Here is a 13672-nt window from a genome sequence, read left to right as displayed (position 1 = left end):
CATAGAAGTCAAACTCAAGATTAAAATCATTTAATCCCTCAACAAGGTTTTTATTTTTCAAGGTTCTGAGGTCCTTCTCTCTAATGTGGCCAAATCTCATATGCCACAAATTTTTATTTTCTATAGAATGCTTATCTTCCAATGTATTTGCAACCTTACGTACACATGTTGCATCACCATCAGAACCAATAACCATAGTGTTCTTTACTACTTATCCAGATGGTGGGGATGAAGTGATAGCTGCTCTCTTCTTTGAAATAGAAAAACTATTGCATTAATAAATGCATGCATTAAGATGAAACAGAGTACCCCTCCTAGCACCCTTAGCAAGCACCATAGCTCCTCTCATCATCTTACATCCATCTTTAGAAAAAAAAACTTTCACACTTGCATCATTAAACATACCTATAGACAATAGGTTTTGTGCCAAACTAGGGATGTGAATTACCCCATTAATCCCCTTTACTCATCCATCAAGGAGTCTAACAGTGACCCTATTGGAAATATTCAAGGCTATGCTAAGTTACTGGAAGGGAAGGGATGAATCAATAAGTTTGAAAACTTTACCAAATTCAATTCTTAATCCAATAAATAAATTAGCACTTAACTCATCACATCTAATCTGATTGCATGCATAAGAAATTGAAAAAATGAAAGCATCCATAACACTTGAACACAAATATTTGGTGACCCAAAACCTTCCAAATAGAAATTAAAACTAGGGTGGGGATGATACAAAAAAACTTTAGTATTGTAGCATAAAGTTGGCTTTTTAAGGCTTACATTGATCACTTCCAATGATCTACCTTGTTAGTAGCAATTAGGATTGCTAGGTCCACCTTGTGAGAGAATTTATAGGCATACAATGAAGTATGCACTTGGTAAAGAAATTTATAAAAGACTGTTAGGTCTACCTTGTTAAAGGATTTTGACTAGTTCACCTATTATGATGAAGCAGTAGATCTTTCATTTGCAATTAAATTTTGGTAATAGAGATTCCTTAGTGTACTAATCATCTTTCTATGATAGATATGTCTCTGCTACTCCTTATTATGGCCTTCACAATTCACTCTTTATCTACTATATTCATAACTTAAAATTTTCTCATCCACATTACAATACACATACTTACACAATTACATTCTTACTCATTGGATATGATATAATATGTTACATATATATATCAATCCAAATTACAAAATTACAAAGTTAGCCATGATACAAGTTAACACAAATATTACAAAGTCAGCCCACATGAAGATACTCAGGTTTTGATTTGATTTGGTGAGGTTTTAATACTCAACATCCACTATTAATGCTTGGCATTATCATGCACTCGGCAGATGTAGAAGCTTGGTCCATATTGATCATTTTCAAGTATTCTTGAACTCAGTCTGCATTGGTGACTAGTTAGATATTGTACAACTTGGAAAACATTCAATCATTTGGTTAGCATAAAGTAGCTTGGTTAACATTGGCTTTGCATCACATGAACTGTGAACTTGGTTGATGTTGTAATTCTAGGTAACCATTGATAAACTCGGTGTATACTAAAATCCATAGATTGAACTACTAGACTTTGCACTGACTGAATTTTTTTGGTAACCACTAGGATTAGTCCAAAGGACTTAGTAGCAATTGTAGAGCCTGATGGCTAGTAAATTAAATGGCAAACACTATATACTATTCAATGAGCTTGGTAGCTATACAAAATATGAATAAGTGTGTGTCACTAATAAAAAACTTGACTGATATGTCAATAGTCTCCCTCTTTGGCATTAGTGATAAAAACACTTAATTAGCCCAAAATTGAATACCTTGTATTCATGACTACATGATACTAGCTTAGTATATTTTTGAGATTTTTCAAAATTGATCTTTGTATGTATATACAGTATACTATACATCTTTTTCTATATAAGTTCTCCACCATAGCATATTTCTCCCCCATACTATGTGTTCCCCTATGTACATGTCTTGCTTCCTCATAACATATAACTTTTCTCCCATATACATGTAGCATTTAACCAATGTAACATTTCTACCCATTTTTTACAGTAATGCCAAAAATTTATTCTAACATCTTTACATAGAGACACCAAAATGGGATTAAAACTTAGAATGTACCTTGAGGGTGATTGCCAAGGTTTTATCCCAATTTTCTCGTAAGACCTTGCATGTATGAATTGAAATTTGCACCTTTGTTGATAGTTCAATCATATGGTCCACAATAGAGAATTTTTTATCATGGATCAGAGTCTTTGAATATACAATATGTTTCTATATAACATCCATGATTGGAAGGATCATATTTTGTATGTCAATCAATGTTGAGTGGATCCTTGCTTCTTCTCTTAAAATTCAGCTTACATGTACGAAAAAAATATGATCTTCTTGAAATGTGTAGAGCTTGAACTAGTGTCAATTTGTATCTACTCAGCACTTGCTCTAAGATCTAGACCAATTTTGGACAATTCGTCCTTTACATCCTTTGTATACTCAGTGACATCACATAGTTTCCTAAAAAGTCATGACACATTTGAACAAGACACCTCAAGATTGACCAAAATTGTTGAAAGCTCAACTTGATAAAGTTCTATTTAGTGAGCAATGTGCTCTAGCACTTTATTGTTAAATTTCTTTTCAACCTTTTTAACCAGCTTATCTTGACCTTCAGTGTCCTCATTGATTTTTTGGACTAATTCTCCTAGCTAATATAAAATAGGTCAAGAAGAGTCAACCTCAATTCATATTGCCTCAATCAAGATATTCTTGGCATCATCAATTATCTTATACTCTCTGTCTCTTTCCTCTGTTAATCTTTTTTGTTTGGCTTTTTTCTGGAGGAGTTCACCAAATATGTGCATTTGGTCTATAGAAAGATTGTAAATATCCAATTTGGAAAATTACTATTTCATCATCTAAATCTATGTATTCCTCTATCTCCTTCCCTTTCCCCAAAAAAATTGTACTCTATTGAACCTTAGGCTCAACTATCCTTGCATATATTTCTTTTGTACCTAGAATAGAAACAATAGTAGACATACTTGGACTTGCACTACAAACTAATATTGTACTAATCGATGGAATACTTATAGAAATACTTGAAGAATCCAAAATTGATGAAGTCAAAATTGTAGAATCTAAAACTAAAGTAGACAAAACTAGAGAGCTTACCAAAAATGTAATCAAAACTAAAGAAGTCAAAATTGGAGAAGTCAAAACTAAGGAACTCAAATGGGTAGATTAAGAAGGATTTTGTAGCTCAGTGGATGAAGTGGAAGTCACTTCTACCAATTATATGCTAACCTAAGTTAGAGCAAAGAGTGGTTGGGAATTTTATGTATCAATAAAAATCACAACTAAACATGCTAAAGCTATCTCCATACTTGATGTAGTCAATGGTTTTCTTATGGACTAAGGAAGTGAGGCAATGACTACTACAGCTATCTTGATTGGGTTAGTCTCCTCATCATCTTTCTTTTCTTCCTTGGTAGCTTCTGGACCTTGATCCTTTTCATCTTCTTCATTATCAAAATGAGTCACTTCTTCAACATTTTCTTCCTCATCTTTCTCCTTATCTTCTTCTTCATCAACAAAATTTACTTCAATTAGAAATTCACTTGGTTTATGAAGATGATAAATATTTTTCCAAGTGTTTGTAGCATTTCTAACAACATGCTCAATTTCTTTAATCAAAACCAAACAAGTATTAAACATTAGAGTCAGTTTTTCTTCATTTTTCTTTAATGACTCTTTGACCTTAGAATTTGATATGCTCGATAGTAACTGCCTCAAGGTTTGTACACATATGTCTTTAACTATTTACATAGAAAAATCCCATCTTGGGTTTATCTTCTGTAGTAATTTATTGGAGACTTGAGAAGTGATTTGGTCTGGTGAGTACTTCTACTTACCCATTTTTCTTAGCACTAGTTCTTTAACTTGTTTCTACTTTGCCTCAGTCCTAATTTCATATCTCAAAGATTTAAATTTTTTTATTCCTTCTCCTTTTTCTAATTGCTTTAACTTGTCCTAGAAGTTGGATGGAGGTTTTCTGAATACAATGTCACTTCCTTTCTTTCATAACCTCCTAGTGAATACTATAGTGGATGACTTTGTAGGCTTGGTGATGATCACCTTGCCCTTTTTCTTCAAAGGTTCTTCTTCCTTCTTAGATTCTTCATCATCCTTTTCTTTTTCCACATCCTCACCTTTGCCCTCGATTGACAAGAGAGGTGCACCTAATTTCAGCTTTGCTATCCTTCTCTTCCCTTTTATTAATTTCTTGTGAGAGCTTTATTTTTAGCTCTATTCAAGCCTTGGCTTCATCATAAGTTACAAAATAAGGGGCCTTGGGATCAATAAGTTCATTAACAAGGGCTTCAATGATGTCCTTTGTCTCATCAATATTCACCTCATAGCCATGAGGTTTGACCCACACAACTCTAGGCTTAACTACCTGGATATATACCTTGTCATTGTCCAGCATGAAGCATACATAATCCTTGTAGTCTTCAACTAACTTCTTCAGAATTCTGAACCTATTGTTCATTTTCTTTGTGAACACATCAAAGTAGTTGTTCATGATGTTGGCATAATTCTCACCCATTTTTGCAATATATTCATTTATTTGATAAAGCATAAGCAAATCTTTTCTCTAGACTACAATGCCTTTAAAAGGGAAGAACTTATAGACATAATAGAATAGATAGGTTAACTATGAACCAAAATTTCATGGGTTATTCTTTGATGTTCTAATACTTTCCATGTATTTATTGAATTGACTCAACAATAGGTCTGCAAGATCATATGATAAGTTGTTCTTAACCAACTTATATGCCAAATCCATAGCTTCACATGACACATTGCTAAGATGACTTGAACTATATATCTTATGCACAACAACATGAATTCTAAATTTTAATTCTACATCTATGATAGTGCTAATTTTTATACCTCTACCATCCCATTCGGCTAGGGTTTTATTTTGCAACTCTACTCGACCTAGGGTTTTTGTCATTTTGGATTTTGCTAGCATGGGGAGGCTAGTGATTTGATGAATCATCTTCTCTATTATCATAATTGGCTATTCTAACCACAACTATCCATTATGCACGTAGCTAAGGATAAGCCTAATCCATTTAATTTTAAATTCTTGAGGCATATTGGGAATATGTGTCAATCCTTCTGCTTCCAGATGTTGATGCTCATGTTTTAGGGTTCCATCAACACATAACTAACCTAGGGGATCATCCATCTCTAGAGTACCAATTTATTCAATAACACATTTAAAATGAATACGAATGTCATTAACAAGAAGTACCTTGGGAGGGATTTGGGATTGAGCTCCACTTGGGTCTAGGGTTTCAGCAATTGTGGGCATGAGCTTGAAATTTGGTGCTTTCCATTCAACTTGAACCAACATGTCAGACCCTTTCTTAAGCTTACTATTGTTGGATGCCATTTTCTCTTGGTAGCTTGAGAGAATTTCAAAAAACTTTTGCTGGAAATTTTCTCAAGTTGCTATGATTGAATTGAAAATAGCTCTCTGCAATAGCACTCAAAAATTCATATTAAGAAATGAATTCAATTCCATGCCTTTTGTTAAAACTTCATCATTAATGCTCAGAAAAGGTAGATAAGTTGATAGATTGTCATCCACTATATGGTAGTGATTACTTGGTGATATCTACATGATTTGGTAACTGCAAGTGCCTTTTTTACTCCCGACCTAGCTTGTTAGATTCTATGACCCGACCTTACTCGGTAGAGAAGGTAACTTGATAATAATTGATACTGATCTTGCTTGGTGATTTCTTTATAACTTGTATATAGATTTGGATCTTTTTCACCTTTCAACTAGAACTAATTTAGATGTCTTCTTCAATGGCCTAGTTCAAATTCTTCCTTAAGAACTTTATTAGAAATGGTAGAGTCACCCAATTCTTGATTGACTTGATGATCATTTCTTAGACTAGTATCTTTGGTAGACCTAGGAATCCATTACTATCTCATCTACTTTCAGATGTTATCAACCTTTTCTTTCTTCTCATCTTCAATTCTACTAGTAGTCATACAATCCTTGGCAAGATGACCACATTCTGTACAAATAAAACATCTTTTAGTGGTATCTCTTTTCCTCATATGATGTTTAACACAATTCATACCAATGTATCCAAAATCTCCACAATAATGAAATCTACACTACGTATTGTAGTCCCAATCAAATTTTTCTTTAACAATTTGTTTTGTAGGATTCATTTTCTTTATTTTTTATTCTAATACATTGTGTCCGTGTTTCTTACATTTATGGTAGTTTCCTTCAAATCTTGGTTTCTCTTTGCATTCATTAGCCCTATGATCATGTTGATATCAATTGTAGCAGTTTCCATTGAATTTTTCTTTTCCATTACTCCAACATTTTTTTGACATATCACCTATCTTACCATAGTAATTGCAAGTAGGTCTTTGATTCTTTTGAGCACCTTGTTTGAAGGATTCACCTTCTTCTTTTTATCCAATTCCTACTTTTATCTTTTGCCTATAGAGGTTTTTCTCATTTAGTTGATCCATGTCTACTTGAGATTTCATCATTCGCTCATTGGTTTGCTTCTCAAAGTTTAGATCATTCGTCAATCTTTTATTGATTTTTCTTTTAGATTTTAGATCATTTTTTATTCTTTCATTGATTTTCCTTTAGAATTTAGATCATTCCTAATTATTTCATTTTCAAATATTAGTCTCATAATTTCCTTATTTGCATTGGAGTGCTTATCAATAAGGTCTTCTTGCTGAAGTGATTGGTTCTAGATTTCATTGTTCCTTCCATAAATTTATTCTTTTATCTTGTTTCTCTATTCCAAGACTTCACATAACCGTATTGACTAAATTTCTTGTTCTCTTTCTAGACTTCTTATTTCTTCTTGTAGGGAACCATTCTTCTCTAGGAGTTCTTAGATTGCATCTTTTGCTTCATCTGAGCTGCTTGAAGGGTGAAAGTCTTCAATTCTTCCTTCAATGTAAAGAGGATCATTCATTTTATTTGTAAGTTCGTTTCTTCTTTTTAAGGATTGGTAAAGTTGCTCCTTAGCTGTCTTGAGTTGGACAATGGCCACTTTTAGATCCAAGTTTTAATTTTTAATAGCCTTGTCAAGTCTGAATATCTCCATATCCTTGATCTTTTCTCAAGCTGTTAAACTTTCTCCTAAGAACCACAAAGCTCTGATACCAAATTTTGGAAATATTCAATGCGATGCTAAGTTACTGAGAGGGGAGTGGTGAATCAGTAACTTCATAAACTTTACCAATTTCAATTCTTAATCTAATAAATCAATTAGCACTTAATACATCACATCTAATCTAATTTCATACATGAGAAACTAAAAACATTGAAGCATCCATAACACTTGAACACAAAGATTTGGTGATACATAAACCTTCCAAATAGAAAGTGAAACTGGGGTGGGAATGATACCTACAAACTTTAGTACTATAGCACAAAGTTGGCCTATTAAGGCTTATATTGATCACTTCTAATCATCTTCCCTATTAGGAGTAATTAGGACTCCTAGGTCCACCTTGTGAGAGGATTTACAAACATACAATGAAGTATGCACTCTGTAAAGAGATTTATAAAAGGTTGTTACCTTATTAAAGGATTTTGACTAGTTCACCTTTTATTATGAAGTAGTAAATTTTAATTTGCAACTAAGTTTGCTAATAGAGATTCCTTAGTGTACTGATCACCTTTCTATTATAGATATGTCTCTGTTGCTCCTTATTATGGCCTTCACAATTTTCTATTTATCTATTGTATTCAAAACTTGAAATTTTCACATCAACATTACAATACATGAACTTACACAATCACATTCTTAATCATTGGATATGATACAATACATTACATATATATACCAATCCAAATTACAAAATTATAAAGTTGGCCATGATAAAAGTTAACAGAAATATTACAAAGTTAAACCACATGAAGATACTTAGGTTCTAAAGACTGAATTGGTGAGGTTCTGATACTTGGCATCCTCTATCAATGCTTGGCATCATCATGCACTTAGTAGACATAGAAGCTCAATCCATACTGATCACTTTCAAGTAGTCTTGAACTCGATCTACACTAGTGACGTGATAGATATTGTACAACTTGGCAAATATTGAATCATTTGGTTAGCATAAAGCAACTTGGTTAATATTGGCTTTGCATCATATAAAATATGAACTTGGTAGACACTACAATACTTAGGAGCCACTAAAAAAATTGATGTATACTAAAATGCATGGTTTGAACTGCTGGACTTCACACTGACTAAATCTACTTGGAAACCACTGGGATTAGTCCAAAGGACTTGATAGAAACTATAGATCTTGGTGGGTATTGAATTAAATGGTAAACGCTATACACTATTCAATGAGCTCAATAGCTATATAGAATCTAAATAAGTGTGTGTCACTAATAAAAAACTTGATTGATATGTCAATAGACTCATCCTTGCCCAACTATCTTTAGGTGAGAATTGTCACCCAAGTACACCTAAGTCTATCAACCACACATCATTAGATGCATGTGCTGCCAAGGCTGCAATGAAAGCATCAACATCTTGTTAAGATTTTTTTGAACCCAAATCTAAGGGCTTCTTCTTCCTTAGCTCTTTACAATCTATACAGAAGTATCCAGTCTTATCATAGTTCCAACATTTTTCCTTGGACTTTCTAGGAGTTATTGATTTTCTATGGGATTTAGATCTACCCTTTCTAGACTTGTTATCATTTTTCTTCCCTCTATCATTGGATCTACTACGAACAACAAGAGCTTCCTTTGCTAAATTTGAAGCCTTTCTCTATGTCTCCTTAGATAACAGTGAAGACACCACATCATCCATTCTGAAGGTGACTAAGTTACTTCCAAGAGCCACAACAAGATGGTCCTATGAATCTAGAAAGGAACATAATAGGGTCATACATCAATCCTCCTCTTCTATCTTGACACTAGTTGATGTCAACTATGCGATCAGTAAATTAAAAGAAATTAGATGATCTATAATAGATCCTACTTCCTCCATTCTTAGAGAATACAACTTCTTCCTTAGGAAAAATTTGTTCACTAGAGATTTGGTATGATACATAGAGCCAAGCCATGTCAACAAACTATTTGCGATCTTCTCATCAAGAACATTTAGGATAACTAATTAGCTAGATAGAATCTAATAAGACCCATAGCTTTTTGGTCCTTGAGATCCCAATCCACTTGAGATATTTCTATGGGTCTCACATCAAGTTAAGCTACCTCCCATAGATCACAACCTTCAAGCAAGTCTTTCTTCTTGATTTTCCACAACTCAAAATTACTACCATTAAATTTCTCCACCTCCATTTTTCCATATGATGAACTAGCCATCTCAATCTGCAAATAATGTTCACAATTCTCTGCATAGAACTCCCACCCAACTTGAGATTAGATCAAAAAAACCTATCCGACAACTAGGATAAAAAGTTGATCAAGCTCTGATACCAATTATAAGGAAACTTAGGTGCAAAAATGACTTCCTACACTAATCCCTTAAGTATTGTGTGAATTCTATTTAAAATCTTAAAAATGTATCTCATTGGCTCCTCACATAATCCATCCTCTTACAAGGAATATTTATATCAATACATCATTTTGTGGTTTCCATCCCCATTAGGGTTTTCCTTCTTATTAAGGGTTTCCCTAGTTAACATATCTGGTGTTATTTTGTTTGTATATTTTTGTATGGTTATTGATTATATTGTTAGTGTATTTAAGGTTTAGTAAGGTTCATAAAAGTTATGATGATCTAATAACTGATTCACCTCTTCTCCTGAACCTCTTAGTTATCTTGGTGGACTTTACTTTTGAACAACTCCCACCCTAGTTTTACCTTCACCTTTGAGGGTTTATAGATAACCAAGATCTTTCGATTATGCATTGATCATTTAATTTTATATTTATTTAATTTGATTAATTCTTGGATATGATACATCATTGTTGTAAATGTTTATGTGATTTATGATATTGTAGTTAAAATTATTTGAGATGAAGTTATCACATTTGATAATTGTTTCAAGGGGCAAAAGGTTTTATAGTTCTTGATGTAGAAAACCACCCCCCCCAATTCCCTCTTAGTATCTAACTTTTGCAATAGACTTCCAATGATCACAAGTGTTTGTTTATGTGTTGTATAGTGAAAAATCAATGGCTTATAAGTTGCATCATCTAACAATAAACAAGGTAGTTTTTGGTAGAGATGTAAAGTTTGATGACCATTAACAACTTTCAACCACCTCCTCTCCTTCCAAAGCAGTAAATCCATCACAAATTATAGAAATAATTAAAAACTATATTGTAGAGAATGAAGAATTCATTGTTGATACTAATGAAATAATTAATTCTTATAATCAACTATTATCTATAGGCAGTGATAATGAAGAAGATATTTTTCAACTAGACAAAAGAGAAGGAGTATTAAAGAAATCTATACGCAAGACTCAAAGATCCAAGGAAGGAGTGTGTGGGCCATCATGGCTAAAACATTACAAGTACATCAACCCAAATCATATGAAGAAGCTAGAGGAAAGAAAGAATGGGAGAAACCCATAAAGGAAGAATATAATGGATCAATAAAAAATAAAATGTTGGAACTTGTAGCCCAACCAAGAGGTAAGAATGTTATGGGTTGTAAATTGGTTTACAAAATAAATTAGATTAAATGCTAATATAGAATAATTCAATGCTAAATTGGTTGCTAAAGGATTTAATAAAAAAGAGGGCATCGATTATGAATAATTTTTTCATGTCATTAAAATTAATACAACTCGAGTTATTATATCTTTTCTTGCAAGTCTTGGGTGGCATGTTCATCAAATGGATTGCAAAAAAGATTTCTTAAATGGAGACTTTTATGAAGAAATATATATGGATAATCCTCTAAGTTTTGTAGATCAACAACATTGTAATCATGTTTGTAGATTAAAGAAGTCACTTTATGGACAGAAGCAAGAACCAAGAGCATCAAATGAAAATATTGGCATGTATTTTTAGCTTCATGGGTTTAAAAAATGTAAATCAGACACAAGTCATTATGTGACAAAAGTTGAAATGAACTTATTATTTCTGTAACTTATGTAGATGATTTACTCATACTTGGACCAAATATTGGGCTATTTAAATAAGATCTCAAAGGGACATTCTTGATGATGGATCTTGGTGAACCAACTTATTTTCTTCGATTACAAGTTAGTAGGCTTCATGATGGGCTATTTATCTCTCAAATAATATGCTTTTTATATTTTAGAGAATTTTAAAATAGCGAAATCCAAGTTGGTCCCTACTCCTTTCAAATCTAGAGTTAACCTTACTAAGGAATGTACCTCTAAGAAGATAGTTCCATAGTTTATAGACAATTGTTGATAGTTTGAATAATCTAACTCATTCTAGATAATTTTTTTCTAATAGTAAACATGATATCCAAATTTATCCAAGAACCCAAATCAAGTCATTGGTTGCTTAAAAAGAGAAATTTACAATAAATTAATGTAACCCTTTACTATGAGATAATAATAGCTACAAATCCTTGACTTCTTTGATTGGCTTTACAAATCAGACTAGGGTGGTGATATTGATGATTCAGCTTGGAATAGGTCCAATTACATGGAGTAGCAAAAAACATCCAACTACATCACTATCTTCTTGTGGAGTAGAATATAGAGTAGCAAAGGTGTAGGGATTGAGGCAGTTTGGATTGAAAATCTTTTATTTAAGCTTGGCTTTGCATAAATTTTAGCAACTACTTTCTATTGTGACAATCAAATTGGTAAACAAGTTTCAAATAATCCTATTTTCAATGCTAAAACAAAGCACATTGAATTGATGTTCACTATATTAGGAAGATAATTTTTAATGGTTGTAAGAAAGTTAAATTAATATATTCTTGTTTATCGGTTACATATCCAGTAACCAGTAATGAGCCAAAGCCTAGATTAATTATTAATATTAATTATTCTAACTAATTATTGCTCATTTAGTTTGAGTAGATTTGCACCCAAGGCATCTCACATGAGAGGCTCACCAATTACCATTGTGTTGTAGGCTCTTGCCAAAAAAAATATATTCATTGCTTAAATGTATTTTGGAAATTTTATTTTCAAAATAGATAACCTAATAAACTATCTTTTTAAATCTTAATTTAAGAATATAAAATATTACTTATTTTAATTTTATTTTCTTAACAAATAAATTAATTAAATATATGAAAGTAAGAATTGAAGAGTTAAAAAAGATAATTAATTACCATGAATCAAAGAAATTAACTCACATTAAATTAGTTCTTTGAATTTAAACAATATAAAATGATATAATGCATATAATTAAATAGATCTCTTATACTAGATTCATCTATATCACATTTTCTCAAACTATGGGGTTGTCCTTAATAATTGACCATACATTAAAAATTAAAGATGTGTAACACTAGTGATACTTCCATGACTCTAATAACTGTTCAATACAATGATGTGTAAGACTGCAAAGTAATATGAAGTACTAATGTTAAATTATATATTTTGGTATCTTCTATAGGAAAGCCTTGTGGATATTTAATATTCAACATAAATGGAGATTACAAATTCAACTAACATGGAATGATTGTATGAATGAAACCTTGTATTTTTAGAAGTTACAAGAGTCACTGAGAATAAATATTCATCAACACTAATAAGGCATGGATGCGCTTAAATAAGTTCTAGCATAGATAAAATTAGCACCACTAATGGATAAGCTTCAATTGCCTCACCATAGAAATATTTTTAATTAAATTTAAAAAGTTCTTACAGCAAAGAAAAATTTACTTAAAACAATAGCTGATTCATAAACTATGGAAAGGTGATTCATAAAAAATGAAGGAAGAATAATATTTCCTATTTTCAAATAAGGTCTTTAATAAATTCGATTCTTCTAATAGATAAATAAGTTCACAAATTTCATAGTTAAATTTAAGTTCAAAAGAAAATATTTTAGATATTTTAAAGATTTATAAACTTTTATTCTTAATAATCAAATCAAAATATAAAACTAAATTTCTCACCCTTTGTTAGTTCAATTTGAAAAAATAAATAAATTAATGAAAATGTAATAGAAAAAAACTATATTTACTATTACATATCAAGGAGACAAAAAGAGTTCATACTTCAGTTAAGAGAATCAACAAAGTACAAAAAACAACACAACTACTGAAATGAAGAGTTAACAACATATTACATCATTATAATTACTACTACGACATACAAAACAATGAAACTAATTTACTCTTCTTCTTCACCACAAGACTTAGAAGTAGTGAACCTCAAAGGAGAATGAATAAATGACATGCTCAGCCCCTCCACTCCTGATGCACATGCCCTCCAATTGCTTTCCTTTATGATTTTCTGCAATAGCAATGACAAAGGGACATTGAAGTCATCTCCATATTGAATAGTCTTGCCTTATTTTTCTTTCATGTTAGTGAATCCATATTTTAGGTCCTTCTTGATCAATACGAGTCCTTTTCCTTCTTGCATAAATTTTTGGAACTACTCCTCCTTTAATTTGAAGATGGTTGTAACCTGCACAATGATGTCAGCCCTTATGAGTATCCTTAGAGAC

Source organism: Cupressus sempervirens, chromosome 7 (assembly GCF_028749045.1).
Source record: "Cupressus sempervirens isolate cs-2001-9-10 chromosome 7, ASM2874904v1, whole genome shotgun sequence".
Classification (NCBI taxonomy): domain Eukaryota; kingdom Viridiplantae; phylum Streptophyta; class Pinopsida; order Cupressales; family Cupressaceae; genus Cupressus; species Cupressus sempervirens.
The sequence above is the reverse complement of the archived record's forward strand: the minus strand, read 5'-3'. Positions refer to the sequence as shown.